This window comes from Cariama cristata, unplaced genomic scaffold (assembly GCF_000690535.1).
Source record: "Cariama cristata isolate BGI_N322 unplaced genomic scaffold, ASM69053v1 scaffold12533, whole genome shotgun sequence".
Lineage (NCBI taxonomy): Eukaryota > Metazoa > Chordata > Aves > Cariamiformes > Cariamidae > Cariama > Cariama cristata.
The window spans coordinates 44,341-61,800 of NW_009609024.1; the positions used below are offsets into that span (position 1 = coordinate 44,341).

The 17,460-nt window shown below is 42.9% G+C and overlaps 1 protein-coding gene across 1 annotated transcript in view; it reads right to left on the bottom strand.

The window, feature by feature from the left end:
- Nucleotides 1-17,460, bottom strand: part of LOC104159469 (contactin-4-like) — a gene marked incomplete at its 5' end in the record, with an annotated part of 83,176 nt that overhangs the window by 39,331 nt on the left and 26,385 nt on the right. The gene's annotated exons all lie outside the window — the stretch shown is intronic.

A 17,460-nucleotide genomic window follows, 5' to 3' on the forward strand; every position in this document is an offset into this window, starting at 1 on the left:
GGACACAATTCATAAATACCAAATGCATAATTTACATGAGTTTTCTGTGTCTTTACTTGAGGGCAACTTTAATTTACACACCAGCAGCTTGTGTAGGTTTTACACGTGTCTGTACTTTGATATTCAGTACTCACCATGACAACCCTTGCAACATGTGGTACACAGGCTACATCTAAAAATCTCCACGCTCGCTGCCTAACAATGTAAAAGCTTCTGCTGAACAGATGCAATGAAGCAGGTGTTTCACTGCTGCTGTTTTTCAAGAGGGCTGATGGCTTTTCAGCAAGGGTACCACGCTGCCAAGCTTCCCCACCACACTCTCCACCTCCCTGCCTGCAGTATAACTCAGCCCACCGGGCTTATCTGCAGTTGCACTTGCATGTTAAAAAAACCCACCCTATTTCATTCCCATCCTGTCCTCCCATACATACTCCCCAACAAAATGGCATTATCATCTGCAGCGGTGCACATCTCTCGGAGGGTGGGAGGCAGGCGAAGATGGCACGTTAATTCCTGGGGTGATCCCCAGCCCCTCCTCTTACGCAAGGACTACAACTTCATGCTTTCCTCGCTCTCACAATTAGCTTTGTCTCCTGCCCCACTTTCTTCTGCTCTGCTCTAAGTCAATGAAAACAGAAAACCTGATCCTGCTCAGTAAATCCCATCAAAACATGAATGACTTGTGCCTTATGGAGGTGTAATCTAAGAAGACTCCAGAAAAACCTTTCCCCCAGCCTAACAGCACCTCTTTTAGCAAAATACGTGGCTGGCTGCTCACTATCGTGTCTCACAGCACAACCTGCTCTCTTCCCTTCAGCCACTTTCAGACCTGTATTAAAAACCTTGTATTAATTCCTGCCTTCTCCTGCTCAATTATTCCCCAATTTAACTAATTTGAAAGAAAATGAAGAACCCTTTCTGCATCCTGAACGCCAATCAAGCTCTGCGCAACTGCACTGAGAAATGAGGAGGAAAGAAACCAAGCAAACAATACTTGCACCACTGCAGAAGTGCTCAGGTGGCATTTCCCACCTTCAAAGGCTTTAAGAAACAGACCGTATGAATCGGCACGAGCCTCTTCTTGCAGCCATGGGGCAACACCGAGGCAGCTGAATAAAGCACCAGCGTGAGACAAGGCATAAACACAAGTGCAAAGGATGTCTGCCCACGCCAGCCCTGGGGCTCCCCAGGCTCCTGTCAGCTGCAGCCACTGGGCTGAACGTGGTCTTCGGCGAGACGCAGGAGACGTCGTCTCACCTAAGGGAGCGGGTGCCTTTTGTTGTGCCATGCTCTCTTGATGGGCACACATGAGCTACTCAGTCCACACGCACAGACCTGCTTAGAAAAATGGGAGAGTTTGTGTCTTTACAACAATGGTACCGAGTGAGGAGGAGGAAGACGGTGCAAGATTAGACCTGCTTAGAAAAACGGGAGAGTTTGAGTGTCTTTACAACGGTATCGAGTGAGGAGGAGGAAGACGGTGCAAGATGCTCTGACAGCAGCCACCAAATCTCTGCCCTGGCTAGCCTCTCCTCAACAACCTGCTCTTGCAGCAACACACCACCATGCGGGCCAGCTGGCAGAGACCAGGGACAGAGGTTATATTTCACACATCAGTAGCAGTAATATTAATACAAGTTTCTCAACTGGCTTATAGGTCTCCAAATTGTTGCAGTCAGTAACATTCACTACTGTAATTTATTTTTGCAGGAGTCCAGTGCCATATATTTGCTTCTGTAGCAGTTGCTCCAGCTCAATAATTGGAAGAGAGTAGTATATAGCTACTTGTCTCTTCTCTTCACTACTATGTTGGCACAAATCAATGCACGTATTACATTAAATGTGCACTGGAGCACAGGACTTGCCACACTGGCCTCCAGTGCAGGAGCCTGGGCAGCGGCAGCACCAGGAGGTCCCAAGGAATTATTTACTGCTGTTATCAATTTCAGGTCTTCAGAGACAATAGTGCCTTTCTGAAAGCTGAAGGTGCCCTTGGCATGCATTAAAATTCAAATCAATATAAATGACAGAACAAGCTCAGCAATATGCTCCAGCTCAAGAAGGACCACCCTGCTCCGGTACTGCCCCTGCCAGGCCCTGTGCTCACTCCCTCAGCATTTTTGCCATCTCAAGAAATCCAGAAAGAAGTGATGTTTTAGACTATTTCTGTACAGCTGAAATTTTATATTCATTTATTTATGTTTTATTTTTAGCCATATGGTTGAAACCCATTTACTGGATAATCTCTTCCATAGCTCATTTTAATTGTATCTGTTGATGAAGCCAGCTCTAATTTCAAATTGTAATGCCTCTTCTGTCTCTGTCTTTCTCATGCTATTGGTTTCCTTCTAAATCATCTTTATTCCCACTGTAAAATTAGTTAATTGTTGATGTGGACTGGATCGCTCTAGAGACAACCTTTGGATGAGGATAGTCAACCCACCATCAGCTTTGGCACATCTCAGCAAGTGAGTGCTGTCTTTATTCCCTTCCCTTTCCAAGCTGAAAGCCATGGCCAGCTGGCTTTACAATTTGAGTGTCCAGACATCCTTTAACCTTGGTAACATGCTCCAAAGAGTTCAGGCGAGACTTGCATCAAGTTTTCCGAACCCCTTCCCGAGAGAGTCTCTGGACACATTTAATTCTCATCCAGTAACTAAGTAATTCTCTGTGCACTCCTGTAAACGACCAGCATTAAAACTGAGAAATAATTGTGCAAGTCAACTGAATTTTTTCAAAATAAATCAGACCATTAAAACCTTACTGTGAGTCATTGATTAGGTGGCCTTATGGTTATGTGGCATTTTTTGCTGAAGGTGCTTTTCTACACTGAATGGCTTGTCCTCTAATTTGAATCCAATGTGTTAGAAGTTAACAAGTAATTATTTTAACACTTGGAAATTTGTTACAGTTAGTTGAGAAAGTAGGAAGGACTTTCACTGATTTTGCTAATTCACGAATTTTCTTTGCAGACATATCTGCATTAAACGAGAGGAGAGGCTCATTTCAGGCCACTGAGGGTTCTCAAACTGCTAATTGGCTTGAAAGCAAACATCCCTTCATCAACCACTTCTAGCAGTTTGGTTGAAAAAGTTCTTTAAGTCACAAAGTTCAAACTAAATGAAGCACTGTTCAGTACGCTTTCTTCCTCTTCTGAAATACACCCCCAAAATGTTCTCTAATAAGATGCCTAGGAAGACATAAAAATAAACCACATTTCCAATAAACACATGTATTACATCAGAAGAAAGTGCTGGTTGCTGAGTATGCACCTCTTTAAACCACTACAAAATCAAAAAAAGAGCTGCTGACTTGCTAGCAGATGTTCTGGGTTCCCTCAGACTACCAACCACAACTGTGGTAACAACTAAAAATGTAAATCTCTTCTTGTACAGGTTAATGCAACTGCTCTACTGATCACCTGGCTTATGGTCACTGCTAATATCAGAGAAAAATCAAAGAAGAGAAAATATCCATTTGAAAGAAAAGATGATCTAAGATAGTTTAGCATCCTTCTATAAAGAAAGGTCATCTATTTTAAACATAGCATGTGTAAGAGAGAATCTGTTAGTCTGTGTTGTCAACTGGAGATTTCAGGTCCACAGAGAGCAGAGGCACATCTGAAATTAGGAGATAAAAGGATTGTTTGTTTTCTAAACCAAAGCTTTGGGTTCTACCCCAGGAAGAGTTGACCTTGTCAGTGTTTTGATCAAAACTCTTCTGGGGACAAAGGACCTTTAAAAATGCTGAGAATATTCCTCCCTAGTCTTCCTTGCCCATTATTTTTTGTCACTGCAGCACCAAATGTAAAAAGTTGCAAGCTGAACACTTTGTATTACCCTAACGAAGCCTCTTCCAAAACCGATGGGCACACAGTTTCCACAGCAGCTTCCAGTTGATGCTGCATGCCCGACGGCTGTGCGTGCCCTTTGCCAGCTCTGCAGGCATGGAAGTGTCTTAAGGCATTTATCTATTTGGTTGGTGTGAACCTCGGAAAGTACATGAAGGAGAAAAATGCATCTTTATGGATGACAAATACCTAAGTTTGTGCTACAGCTGCACAGAGCTCTGCTATTCAAAGACACCCAAGCTACCTAGAAAGGACCCACCTTGGCATCATGGCCCCATCAGTGCCGCCCTCTGCCTGGACCAACACAGCAATACTAACTTGCCCAGTGTCTCCAGTAGCAGCTGGAGATGGATGGAAGAGGTCAGGCAGACCTGGAGCAGTATGAAGAAAACCAGCAGTGCATAATAATTTTGGCCTGATCTATTAGCAGTTATTTTTCAGCTCATGATACATCTGCCATATCTGTTAAGTCGCCCATCAGCAGGTTGTGTTACCTCCAACCCGGAACCAAGCACAATCGATCTGATTCACGTGGCTCCCCACAGCATTCCCCACTGCTGGGCAGGATTCCCAGGAGCAGATAAATATTTCTCAGTCAGTAACATATGCATTTAGAGATAGAATGTGGCCTGTTGAGATCAGTAAGAGTTTTATCACCGACTTTGTGAAAATGAGATCAAGCCCTTATTTGGAATATAAATGATGACTGAAAACTGCAAAACTCCCGGAGCACATCACAAACTGCGTATCAGTAATTACCTCCAGCCCAGCTCCAAGGAAATCTGACCTTTGGGTGTCTGACTGCATCACTTGCATCTACCAAAACATGCTTATGGCCTGCTGCTCAGGTTTGACCCCACGCTTTGACAGAACGTTTGCTTAAAAATCCCAGACTTACAGTATCTTCTGTAACATCTTGCTCTGTTGTTTAATTAAAAGAAAATCTATGCAGGTCCAGGAACCAAATACATCAGCACTGCACAGCCAGGAGCTATTCAACCTCACCCGCACCTTGCAGTCACCTGCTGAAAGCCTTTGCAGGGATGAGTAGGAGGTCCATGCGCTAACCTTTTCATTGCGAATTATTTTCTAACTCACAAAGTACACACATCACTGACAGAAGATCTGCACCAGCCAGATGATACTGCAGGTATCCCTCAATATATTCTTCTCAGCTTGCCCCCTATTTTTCCGTTCAGCAGATGGAAACCTGTGGAATATGAATGGACTACAAATGCAGTGCATATGGCAGGCTGTGTGTGCCGCAGTAACGGTTATCTTCCCGAGGGATGCGGCACGCAGGCGGGCAGCACAACTACGGGACTGCAGATTAGAGCTCCAATGCTTCTTCGGAGCAAAGCACTCATAATTATAAAGCAACGTTTTTTTCCTCTCAAATGGTTTTATTAGCACGGCTGCAAAGAAATGAGGTATGTTGTTTCTTATCTGATAATTTCAGCATTTTAATTTATGAAATACAAGCATAACTACACTTTCTTTCACTGTTGATTAAACACATGCATTCAAAATATTTCATGCTTAGCCAAGTGAGTATTTTAATTCCCCCCCAGCCCCCCAGGAAACAATGCTTAGGATGTCCGATCCTTTTTCTATTACAGGGAGAAAAGATGTCTTAGAGCAAGCATTTAAATGAATGTCAGTTGGAAGAAACACACACTGAGTGCAATTTGAGATAAAACTACCATTGATCCCTTCATGTACAGCCTTTGTGGCAGTGGTTGACGTGGCTATTGAAGAGAGACTGTGGTGCCAGAGTTCTTCTAAGAGATAATCCGTCTTCTGAGAGAGGATTTAGGTTAAATGTACCTGTGAAAAACAGTGTATTTCAGCTGACATGATGAATGGCCTATTGTCCATTCTCCAGAGCCTTGCTTGGGCTGGGGGGGTTGGAAGCAGAGGAAGAAAGCAAAAGCAGCAGACAGAGCCGACTGCAATCTCAGCGGTGTATTTGCTCAGCCTTTTCCCATAGTTCACAGGCAGGAATATCTAGAGTAATTTTTAGCCTAACAGCAACTTTGCTTCACGCCGCAACTCTACTGCAAATGTAAATGATTCCGGGCAATTGCATTATTTATCAAATTATTTCTATTTCTATCGCATGTCTTTGTAGCAGTTTATTACCTTTTTAATAACGCTTCCCATGCAATGAGGCAGAGACTGAGATTATTAAAATGATCTCATAAATGTGGTACTGGCCATTAAGCTATTTCAGGAAAACACAGTGAAATCTAGAAATACTTACAGGTTTGGGTGAGAGCTGAGAGGGAGGACTTACTACTCAGAGCACAGCCCTCCCCGAAATCAGGGATCCCGCTCACGAGTACCTACTCATCACTTGAAGAATGGGCTGGTTCTGAGTATGGTCCACAGTTGTTAATTTCTGTGGCCCTGGGACGCTGTCTTCGTGTGTGACTACAACCTTTTTGTTGCGTAAATAAATAACAGTAAGGTCAGAGCTTTCTGCTTCATAACATTATTGCCCATTAAAGTAAATGCCGAGGTCAAATCCAACTTCTTGGGGCTTCACTCAACACCGTTGATGGTCCCTGGTGCGCAGGAAGGAGAGGAAGAGGGGAGAGCCCTGATCCTAAGCCCCACCCAGCATCTTGTCACACCACCTGAGACTTCCCACCCTCCAACAATACCAGCCAAAAACGCTCAGCATCCCTCCATAAGCAGGCAGGGCTTTCCAGGCTTCAGCTTCACCCATGTCCTGTTACTCCAGACGTTTCTAAAAATGGGTGAGAAAGGGACGGTGTCCATGCTGCCACCAACGTGGGACATCAATGCATCCTGAGGTCAGGACAGCAACATGAGCAATGATGGGACAACTTGGGTCCGTGTCTAACAGCGGTTAGGATAAGTCTGAGTGAAACGCAGGATGATACTGTCTGCTGGATCGGCCTTACAGTGGCTTCCATTTGATTATCCATCTAAACTCACAACTGATGTGGACAGTCATACTGCGCAGGCAGTCTTCTACGCATCTGCAACTTCTTGTCCAGGACCTGCTAGTTTTGATTTAGATAACCACCTACAGCTGCTTCGGTACTTATTTGTCTATAACTACTTGTCTTTTCATGGTTCACAGAAAAGCCTGAGCTAATTTAGAGCCTCAGTCAAAGCCCATTTAATTTAGTGCATGTCTTTCTCTTGGTGAAAGCAGGCATTAGATAAGGCCTGCCTTATCCATGACAACTGGCAGGTCTCTTAACAGCAAACTCCCTATAATTAATTTTCAGGTAAGAACTATATTTGCTCAAAATAAATCGAGGTAAAATCCTGTTGCGTTGAGTTCAGTAGAAAGTTTCCCACAAGCTTTGCTGGAGATACATTTTAAATGGAGCTAAAGAGCCTGAGGATGAAGTGTTTGAAGTCCTGAGGTTGTGTGTGGCATGACTATGTGGGGCTGCTGGGGACTCTGTCGCAGGAGTGCTTCTTGATCTGTAAAATCTGTATTTTATCCAAGGAAAAACACTGGCTGGAGAAGGCACTGAGGAATATCACCTTTGCACCATTTGTACTAGTACACTGGAGTCACGAAGGACACCAGGAGGTTTAGTGCTAAACTACGGCAACTGTGAATTGGCTAGACATCTATGGTGGACAGAATTTGGGTTCATTTGGCATTTTCTGTGCTCTGGGACTACAATAGGTACACACAAAGAATTAAAATGAATTTTTTAGAAGGTCTCCCGAGGTAATAGCTGCTCTTACCTTGCTGCACTGAAAAATACAGAGTACTACACTTTTTTTCCTTACTTAATTCTCAATATTGATCTCCGAGAAAATACTGAGAACACTTCTTCCAGGGATGTGAACTGTTGGTGTAAACGTGTTTTCATTTTAGGCTTTTCATTTACAGGCTTGCTAAGTATGAGGAATTAAAGGTGAGGAGAGCATAAATTGCAGTTCTTTCCGATTATAATAAAAACTGTAAATATCATTCTAGAGAGAAAAATATAACATATTTTGCTCAGATAAATATTTTTGAGAAAATAGTAGAGGCCCCTTTGGCAATGTCAAACAACATAATTCCACTGAATTCAATATCAGCTTAAACCAGTCACGGATCTGGCATCCTAAGTTCTCCCACAATTTTCTTTTTCAACAAATTTTTTATCTGTGGTGACGGCGCAGTCCAAATAAATAATACTGCATCCAGCCTATATTAATATCAATAAACACAAAGGCTGTGTTTTGTCATCATCTACCCTTTGGTCTGTAAATTTTTAAGACAAGTCTGAAGCGACAGAACCTCATCCCGAAGGAGTGGGGCAGCGGGAGGGAAAGAAGGGAGCATTTACAGCTATTAGAGACTTCATGTAAATTGTTTACAGATGCCTAGAGTCATAATTCAAATATAAAAATATCCCTAGGTTATCTAAGAAGAACAATTTTCTACAAAATATCTTTCTTAAGGGATGCTGATAATGGGAAGAAACAAATGAAAACCAAACACAAACACTGCTAGGGACCCTGAAGGAAACGAGTAGGCTGTGGTGAATTTCAAGTAATAGAAACCTTTTGCCTTCTCTCCCTTACCGCTTTTTTTGCTACAGACAAAATGAAAATAAATACAGTAAGAAAGATCATGTCATGAAAATAAATATTTGAGGAAGCACATTTGAGTAAAGCAAAGGAAAGCTCATTTTTACAGCTTTCATTCCCGAGACATGAGGCAACGATAGTTTGTGCTATATGGGAAGATTTTGCAAGTCTAGAAGGGTCCAATGGTGCAAGGAGCCAATTTTCCATTGATTTTGGTGGAAAATGAAGACCATCCCCCCATGGGAAACTGCCCTTTTGACACAGCTCTTCAACTTTGCAGTTTGGTGGGGTTTTTTTTGTTTTTGTGTGTGTTTTTTTTTTTTTTTTTTTTACAGACTAAGTTGGCCATTTGCCATAAACCGTGAAAGCCAGAATGGCACCATGAAGGGTGGGGATGCTCTGCACCTGCACTGGCAGCCCCAGGACCTCTCCCCTGGAGCGGCTCTTGCTGGTGGTGGTTGAGGGGCAAAGCACATTTGCAAACTGCCCTGTCAAAGGCTAAAACATCCCTTCATGCACAATTACCCACCCAGCAACACGCTGCCCCCCACAAAGCATTCTCTCGCACTTGGAAGTGAGGTGAACCTTGTGCAGAAAGCAGCAGGTGCTGCGAAGGCACTACCGCATTCGGTCTACCTAATGGTCGCTGAAGTATTTGCTGTGCTCGTTCTTCCAGGGCAGTGACTGTAGCCAGAGGCATGGAGATTAAGTGACTTCTCCCAGTCTATGAAAAGGGACAGTGGAAATCTGAGGAATCGAATTTGGAAGCGCAGCCTCCACCCACCCTCGCCAACAACTCCTTCCCCGACAAGGACAAGCCATCACCCTCTACCTACAGCAAACACTTTGGAGGTTTGGAGAACATGAGCTTAACAGGAACTCCTCTGAAGCTCATAAAAATTATTCTCTTATGAGAAAAAAAATCCATGCAAGATTTTCTGTGCATCAGCTGCTGACACAAACCATTTCTGGAAGCATTCGTGAGATTAGAGCAGAAGCAGTAAATGCATTCTCAGCTTATTTGTTCCAGCTGACACCACCCGAATAGAAGCCCAAAGGCATAGTCTTTCAAAGATAACACATCTTTTCCTCTAGTTTCAACAGAAAATGCCCACAGTACAAAGATACAGTACCCACTCGTAATTGACATTAACATAGATTTGCAAGATCCAAAGACACATTTACATCACTTAAAAATTATGTTTAAATAATCATCAAAAATATCACCAAGTCTGGTAGGTTGTCTAAAAAGTTCATTAGGAATCCCTTTTCCCCCGTAGACATATAATTATTTCCTTGGATTTTAAACACCCGTATCTTAAAGTGTGGCCCTAACAGTAAAATCATTACCTTCTTGCTCTTAATCATGAAAATATCCAACAGAAGAAATAGTTGATAATGACTTTTTTCTTCAAAATGCTACAGACTTACTAAAATCATTACTATTTTCTTTAACTGGAAGACAAGTATGAACCACACATAAATTTCAAATTGCATTTAGGAGATGCATTACAGGCATTTATTTTTGAAAGCATTGGCTGCAGCGTTTGCTCACAACAGAGAGAAACCTGCTTCGCTGCCGGGAGCCAGGTCCTGCCGACACAACAGCACTGCGGGGAGGAACTCGCTCTTTCCTGAGGCATCTTTACAGAGAGGGAGAAATAATTTATAGCCATATGCACAGTACTCAGAGATGAACTTAATAATAATAAAGATGAGACACCTCAAGGAGGAAAAGCAGCAGCTGTTTAACAGCACGCAGCGAGTGACTGTTTCTGTTAAGGATATGTAAACATGGGATACGTCTTACTGTGCTCTGGAGGTCTGACGCCTCTGAGATGGGGGTCTCTGGATGCTTCATCCTCTCCTTCTGCCCACCTCTCCAAGCAGGGTTCTACTTTTAAAATTAATACCCAAGCCCCAAGGTAAAAGCCCGTTGACTTCTCTAGATACCCTGGGTCACAGCAGCACTGCGAGTTTGGTCATACCACAGCCGGGCTGTGGTCGCAAGCTCGTTCCAGCAGCAGCAGTGGTAGTAATGATGTCCTACATGTGTACCGCTGAATACTACAGTAACACCACGCTGAAAATAATCTGCTGGGAAAATAGGAACAGATTGCTGATGTTACAGGAGACTATGTCAAGGTGTGAGAAGGAATCTCATTTCTGGAACACCAGCTGAAACTTGGCACAGGTTAGGATTATATTCATTGGCATCCCAGGTATGCTTGACAACAGTTTGTGGCTAGTTACAGGAAATAATTTCCTAGCTTTACTGGAGCAGATAAATGAACTTTCAAATTTTAACGATCAGCCTAATTACTTTACACATACAAAATAAAATGACACTGAATCTGGATTCTAGATAACTCTCTTAACCCTTCTCAGATAACCTTTTGCTAGAAACATTTGCTTAATACCAGAGGGAAAAGACAAAGCAAAAATGAATATCAATGCTGAAGAAAGGTTCAATCATCAGAAAGCTGCTAAAGTGAAACAGGTGGACAGCGAAGCTTTGTGGATAGACCCACAAAGGTTACACACACAAGCATACAATAGTATCTTGAACTACAAAAGCAACGGGATTTATTATCTTTGCCAGATACACAGAAAGAAAAGAAAACAGGCCCATGTAACTATCCTTAAGAAGCAAGGGAAAGTTAGTGACCTACTCCTAAACAGAACTACGGCAAAACTGACTGGTTTTCACCAACGGATTTCAGAGCACACAAATCAGCGGGTTTTACTGTTAGCACACGCTAAACTACAAGAGTTCAGTGTTGGGTTGACAGACCCACAGCCATGACGAGCTTACGTTAAAACATGCTGTGACCTTCCAGAACAACACAGAGCGAAAACCAGCTTCTGCGGGGAAACAAACAGTCCATGAACACAAGGCTATCCAGCCTAGGACAACTGCTTTCCAAGACCTCTAACCATTGAATCAAGTGGTTTGCTGGTTCATTTTAGTTTTTTTTTTTCAGAAAACTGGTTAAAGTAAGTTGACACCCCAGTTATTTCAGGGGTTCCAATGAAGCAGAGCCATCTTCTGCCATTGTCTCTGAAAACTAAGATGAATGCCACATTGTCGATTCAAACTTCAAAAAGCTATTTGCAGGGTGTCATTTTTCATTTTGCCTAGGCCAGATGTAATGAAAACCCGACAAGTTATTGATGGTATGGTTATCTGTCTGCCTTAAAGAAATTGCAAGGTGCTTTACTTAAAAAAAAAAAGACAGTCAACACAATTAATGCAAAACAATGACAGGAAGCATCCTTTGAGGTTTCATTTTCTGCTGAAGCGTCACTAGACTGCGTGTCCAAAAGCCACTGCTGGCAATTCATCTCTCAAGTAATCAGTATAAAAATATTACCATGGTTTGTACCCTGGCACCAGACTAGGAAAGATGTGCTGTCTGTCCTATTGCCATTTTCTTTCTGGCTGTTTAAAGTAATTAACCACTAATTAGGAAGTCTGAGGCAACAAATAAAAAATTGGAATTTATACAACTTTCTAAACTCAAGACACACTGAAAGAATAAGAGAAAAGCCTTTCTTTTCTTGTCTGATTTCACAATTTTTCTTTCTCAAAATGACATAGCATTGAAGTGAGTATGTTAAAATTCCTGTTACAAAAATACCTGAGGGGTCTGTAATTCAACAGCCCTGGTGAGGAGGTCCTTAGGATGTGAACTCTTGAGAAAACTATGGCTAACCTCTTCCACAGAGAAAAGTCTTTTTGAACAGTTTTGAAGTGCAGAAGACAACCAAATCAGGTGACAGCTTTCTCCTTTTCCCTGGCCAAAGCACTCCAGCTCCTGGGAGAAAAGCTTGCTGCTTGGGGCTTTACCCTGTGACTCCCACCAACTTTGTGCTGGCCTGGGCATGGAGGACAGGACGGGGAGGCTCGGCTTGCCCCAGGGCAGGACTTCAGCTTCCTCTCTGAAGCAGCTGGCAGCGCCTGCGTCAGATGGTGTTCCTCTTTACAAACAAATTAACATTCACTGCCCATATTAATAAGCCCGAAGGCACAGCTGTGTATTAACATATTCAAGAGGCTTTTCAGCTACAGCTGCCTGGTGCCCTACAGCCCAGAGCACAGGGCTCCTGATCTTCCCGGCGGGCCCTGAGCAGCAGATCGCATCTCCTTCTGACAAGGCTGGGATTTCGGGGCAGCTCTGTTTGGGTTTTTGTTCGCGGATGGGTACAAAGCCCTGAGTCCTCATCGGACTCCCACTGCTCCTTCCCAGTCTCAAGTCTTCATCTTCTTTTCAGAAGTTACCATAGCACCAGGACTTTCAGAACGGAACTTACCCTTCTAGATCATCTGACTCTAGGCTACGGTGGAGAGCAGCAATGAAATACCTGGAAAGATCTGGACCTAAATTACTTAAATCCTGAAGCACGTAAACCAGTTTTGAAAATGAATTGAACACTTTCTGGAAGCGCAGTTCTCTCTCCTGAATGTTATTTGACAGGGTCCGAGTTAGCCAGGCACTCTTTACACTTCCAAATGTTTCTGTGCTCAATGAGTAAATGTCACTATATGCTGCTTTTCTGCGTTTTTATTGGTTTTCAGTTAAAAAAAAAAATAAATCCTCCTGCTTTAAGCAGTATAGCTTTGTGTGTGCAAGAGTGTGCTCATGTATCACGAAGCTTGTCAAGACTGCAAGATAATGGGACCAACTGGGAAAATTTCCATGAAGTTAGTGAGCGTGCCTGGAGTATCTAGGTCAGATCCTGCTCTAACAAAGTGCACTATGAGGGTCCCTTTATACAGAAACTTGTTTAATTAAGATAACAGATGTTGCTATTATACAAGTCATAGTGAGTGGCTGTTTAATTGGACACTTTCATATTCTTTGCTACCAGCACAGAACATCATTTGTTTTTTATGAATTTCTTTCCTTACAATTAAACTGTATAAACAATGCATGCACTGTATATTCATAGAAAAGAAACAGCTCTAACGATGTAAGGGCTTTATATGAACAAGAATGGGAGAAGAGCAATTTGTTTTAGGGCTTAAAAGTGCAATTATTTTTCTGTCTTGGACTGAGTACATGTCTGGTGGCAGGGTAAATGTGACTTCCAATAACTTTAGGAGAACATTAGGAATGAAGACCATTGTGTAGCTATTTTAAACATTTGTTCTTTCAAGGGAATACACATTATGTTTTGACTCGTGCAAGCTCTTATCAAGTGCATGAGATAGCTGACAACACTGCCAGCCCTGCTCCCCTCCTTGCAGCGATGCCCCCAAGCACCCCAGAGCAGGGCTCTCCAACACGGGGCAGCCGCTAAAGCCAGCACTAGCCCAGACCTAAATGCTTCACCCCGCTGCTGTACCACAGTCTGTCCCTGTGCTTTGGCTAATCAACACATCAGTGAGTGGCTGGTAACAAATCACAGGACTGGCAGAAATATAGTATTTCCCTAAATAGAAGCTATCTTGGTTTTCCTGCGCACAGTGTACAGTTGGGGAGCAGGAAGCCATGGTAGACCAAGAGGCTGAAAGACGACATCTCCCTCATCTCCTCTTGAACCACACAACGCTACAGTTTCACCTCTGGGAAATGGCAGTATGTCTCACTGACAGACTGATATCTAAACCAAAACACTCTGTGAGAAATAAATAAATGTAATTATTACCATTATGGCACATAAATTAAGTGTCATGTCTGTAAGGTCAAACAAACACCTGAGAAAAGAGGACAGACTTGCAGGGAAAGTGATGCAAATCTTGCCTTACACAAAGAAGCGCCTAACAACCCCTTTCCAACGCTACTCCAGCAAAATCATTCCACGTCAACAGCAAAATACATCCCTTGACCAATTCCATGAGAAATTTTCTTAAGATACTCTAACAACATGGCCTGTGGTGGTAAGTTATTAAAAGACAGTTCAATCTGTGCAGTGGAAGGACAAAACGCTCCAGTTTGTTGACATAGATCACAGGACCAGGTTCAGCTCTAATGTTAAACCCCAGCGCTCCCACAGCCGAGCCCTCGGATGCTGCACACCTGCGTGACAGCACCTGCAGATTTGTCGGGCTGCAACATTGTTTTTTTGTCGGCTATTGAAAACCATATCAAAATTAAGGGAGATTTAATTGTTTTAAAATGAACTGTTTTAAATTAACTGCTGAATTAACTGGTTTAAATTATTTTAAAAATGCATCCTGATCTATAGTTGAAGGAGAATTACAGTTCCATTGCAGGACGTTCCTCCAACGGTTTGGAGCGTGGGAGCAGCTGTGACAGAGGCTTATTTTAATTTCAGCTGGCAGCACTCTGTGTAGCTCCAAGATTTGTCTATAATCAGGCACAGTCTGATTCTCCCTCTTGCACCCAGGAAATCTGAATGAATGAGCTGGTGACTACAGTGACTTCTGATTTCCACCAGTGCGAGGATGAGCCGCTTGCACTTGCAACCAAGCGCAGTTCTCTGTAGGAGCTGTGTCGTAATTATGAAGAAATTGAAAGGTTTCTGTGATAAGGTGATTTTCACCTGAAAATAAAGGTTTTAAAGCACTAGTAACAAATTTATCTAACATTGTTGCATCAGATGCAATTGAATTATATTACGAGGGGATTAACAAAATCCTGCAAGAACAATCTGACTGCCATGACTTCCCCTCCGACTCCTGCCAATGAATAATATATACAACATAATGCCAGGAAATAATTGTCAGAAATGGGAAATACTGTGGACTGGAGAATGCTTGGCTTCAGGAGTTCAAAGGAATGTCCTCCATTAAGGACTTGCTTTCATTCACCTCAGTGTTATACAGGGGCCATCAGTTAATGGAAGTTTCTCCAAACTTGCGAGTAACTATGGATTTCTGGTTTATACTGGTAAATCTCACATAAAATTACCGTCTAACTCTGTAACTCCCACTGCTATCTAGGAATGATTGACTTGGTTTCTGAGACAGCTTTGGAGCAAAGTAGAGGCACAGTTTGAGACATCCGTCTTTCGCCTGGTGTAATAATTGCAGACGAGCATGTCTCTGCATATAATGCCTGTATGATGCCTATATCCCATGTATACGATGCCATAGATGCTATGTATTTGATATGCAAAAACTCACTTGACAGTGACTATGTTATTTCATAAAATCAGGGGGATGAAGATGTAAGATTCTAAGACCAAAGTGCCACTGAGATTTCAGTAAAAACCATGAAGTCCTAGCTCTACAGCTTGTGCACTCCTCACTCGAGGAGTTTTTGCCTGGTTTTGAATGGCAGCCCTCCTCGGGCAGCTGGGCAGTAACACTCTCCACCTCACCGGCTGAAGTCCAGCATCACTTCTGAGTCACACTGATGTAGCTGGGACATGAGAAAAGAGGACCTATGTAATGGGATCCCAGCTCTCCAAAATCTCTCTTCTCCTATTGATGAGTCAGAATAAAGAGATCGGAGGTTAAACATGTCTGGAAATACGAATATAGGAGAACCAAACGGTAAGAGAAAAACATTCTGAATCTCAACAATTGCCTCAAACTTCCAGGTTATACAGGTAAGAGTGTACATTGAAAGGGCAAAAAGACTTCTCTCTGAGGAGTGCTCTGGGGCAAGTGGGCCCCAACCGCTACTTGTATACTACTGTCTCTCTGATGATGCAACCTGCACAGCTTTATGGTGACCATTCCCATCTAAAAGGTATCCCCTGTTCCTGCGTGAGGGTTTCCCAGAGGGCAGGTGTATGTCAGTCATGTCTCCTGTCCTGATGGTGTGGAAGGTGGCAAGCAGCAGACTTACCTGCTCTTACTCTGCCAGTGGCCCTAGGAGGCTGACTTGTAATGAGTGGCATTAATAGGACTGAAGACCTTTCCCACAAAGCCTAACAGCTGTTTTGCGCTGAAATGTGAAAGGAACATCAAGGACAGAAAATGATCTCTGTATCTTTACCCATATAGAAATATTCTTTGTTTCCAGGCAGTATTTGCAATATATCTATATGTGTGCTATAGCTGCTTCTATATAAAATTTACCTTCTGGAGTCAGGCTACTAACATTATTTTGACTCAGTCAGGCCTCCAAGGCAGGATTTCCATTATTATGGAGATGAACTGCCTTTAATGACTGCAATAATATAATTGTACTCCAGGGCAGAATTTCTAATAACACAGTTGCACAGTTCTAGGCCACCAGTAAGAGATACCTTCAGGGCATGTTATTCATTAGGGGTGCAGTACACACTACCTCAGCCTCCAGAGAAGAATATGAAACCTGAAACAGTAAAGCTCTTTTTTTTTCCATGGTAGTCTCTGCCCTCTGGGCAAACATTGAACAACACACTTAGTTTTGCCTCCTGGACAGCAGTAGCCTCCAGAGCAAGAGTCCTGGCAGCAAAATCTGATGCACGCTATTTCTGTCTTCAGCAAGGAGTCCCTAACATTACACTCCACCTGAAAAATCACACCAGCCCCAAGAGAAACGCTTGAGCGATTGCCACGGTAGCCATCAGGCTCTACATCAAAATTCAAAGCAAGGACTGACACATCAGTGTTGCTTTTAACTCCACCTGGAACTGGAAGGACCATCTATATTGATTAACCTTCACATGATCAAGTTCAGTTTGGAGAAGTATCCAGATGTTCAGGTGCCTCTCTGAAACTCGAAGGACTCTTTAACATCAGTTTAACCAGATATTTCATTTCAGTTTCTTTTCCCACGCCTGTCTAAAGGTTCTGTTTTCTGCCCTAGATGAAAAGATTTCAGCAACAGCTTTTCTTGGCATCGTTCTTCCTATGTTTCAACAGATTTTTTCAACAGCCAAGAAAGTTCTTGTTTGAAGCCCACACATAAGCGTGGGTGTAGGGAGGTACTAGGACTGGACTCCAGTCCATGCTGCTGTCCCCTGGGACGGCAGGAAAGAGATAATGTTTCAGCAACCAAAGAAACCAGAAATACAGCAACGTTAAGCAGAGGACCAGGCACTTGGCCTCTCCTGTCCGTGAAGTCAGACAGTGCTGATGAACAATGCCATGATCATGTAAGACAATATAATTTCCTAATTGTGCATTTCACACA